The following is a 1414-nucleotide window of genomic DNA, read 5'->3' on the forward strand; positions in this document are numbered from 1 at the left end:
ATATATATATATATATATATATATATATATATTATCAAAAATCGAACAGAATAATGTTATTTTTAATATATTTAAATTTTCTAATTAATTTTCTTAATTAATATTAAATAATTCTTTTGAATAAAACAGAATTTGTTTTTGTATTAGTTTCAACATTAACCAAAGAGAGAAATGTATGTACTTTGGAAGAAACGGTTTTTTGTCCTCATTTTCAAAATGTCTTTTATTCTGAATGCTAGACAATCTAGAACATAGGAAAAAGCTAGCAATACCAAAAGGAGGCAAGTACAATGGTAATGATAATTATAGTAACCGCAAACATGTAGACGAGGAAACCGTAGAAAGCAAACAAAAAGAAAAAATAATTAGACTTACTATGTCTGTTTGAACAACAGAACACAGGGCTTTTCCCCAATGAGAAATGAAGTTGAAATTGCAACAAAATGAAAAGTCGTTAAAAGATATAAAGTAAAAAAAAAAGCACGGAAAACCAATATAATTTTAATGAAATGGAAAAAAAAAAAAAACGAATACCAAGTTCACTGCGACGTCATAAGTTAGACTTGAAATATGAATGTAATGGTAATAGCGAGGTACATCGTGACTCAATGAGTCCATTGTGTGCTATATGGGCCGACATTCCATAGGAAAGTGCTCTTTCAGTTCATAGCGACTCAATGACTGAAAGCAAAAATTGTTCATGCATATCACAGTAGTTTTGAGTTTAACCAAGCTCTAACTAGTTTAAGTGCTTTAGAAAACGCAAATTGCGTTTAAATAAATAAACCTACTGTCAACAAAATTTTTTTAAATGGTCCTCATAATCACACCCTACTACATATCGTCACCAAAATTAGATCACTTCTTCATTTCACCATGTAGAACTATTCTGCAGTGTCATTTGTATCCATTTATATCTGGAATATTTCTTGTAACTTGGGTTAAACTTTCCTGAAATTTTTATTCGGATCAGTTCACCCGTTTTTTAAATATCTTGTCTGGGACGTTTTCCTTTAAATGATCCTCATATTCACACCCTACTCCGGATCGTCACAAAAATTTAGTCATTTCTTTACTTACACCTATTGAAAAGTTTTTATAGATATTATGTCTGGGATCTCAAAAATTTAAATGAGCTTACACCCTTGAGTGATTCGTCGCCAACACATAATATTGTCTTCCTTGTAACTTGGTTAAACTTTTTCTAAATGTTTCATTCTGATCAGTTGATTCGCTTGCGAAATATGTGGTCTGGGATGTTTTTCTTTCAATGATCCGCTGATCTACACCTACTCCGGATCGTCACAAAAATTTAATTATTCCTTTACTTGACCTTGAAAAATAGTTAGACAAGGTTTAAATTATACCCATTGATTTTCCTTTAATTGTTCCTCAGATCCACACCATTGTAATC

This window comes from Anneissia japonica, unplaced genomic scaffold (assembly GCF_011630105.1).
Source record: "Anneissia japonica isolate Jap-2015-1 unplaced genomic scaffold, ASM1163010v1 scaffold288165_len100143_cov145, whole genome shotgun sequence".
Classification (NCBI taxonomy): Eukaryota; Metazoa; Echinodermata; class Crinoidea; order Comatulida; family Comatulidae; genus Anneissia; species Anneissia japonica.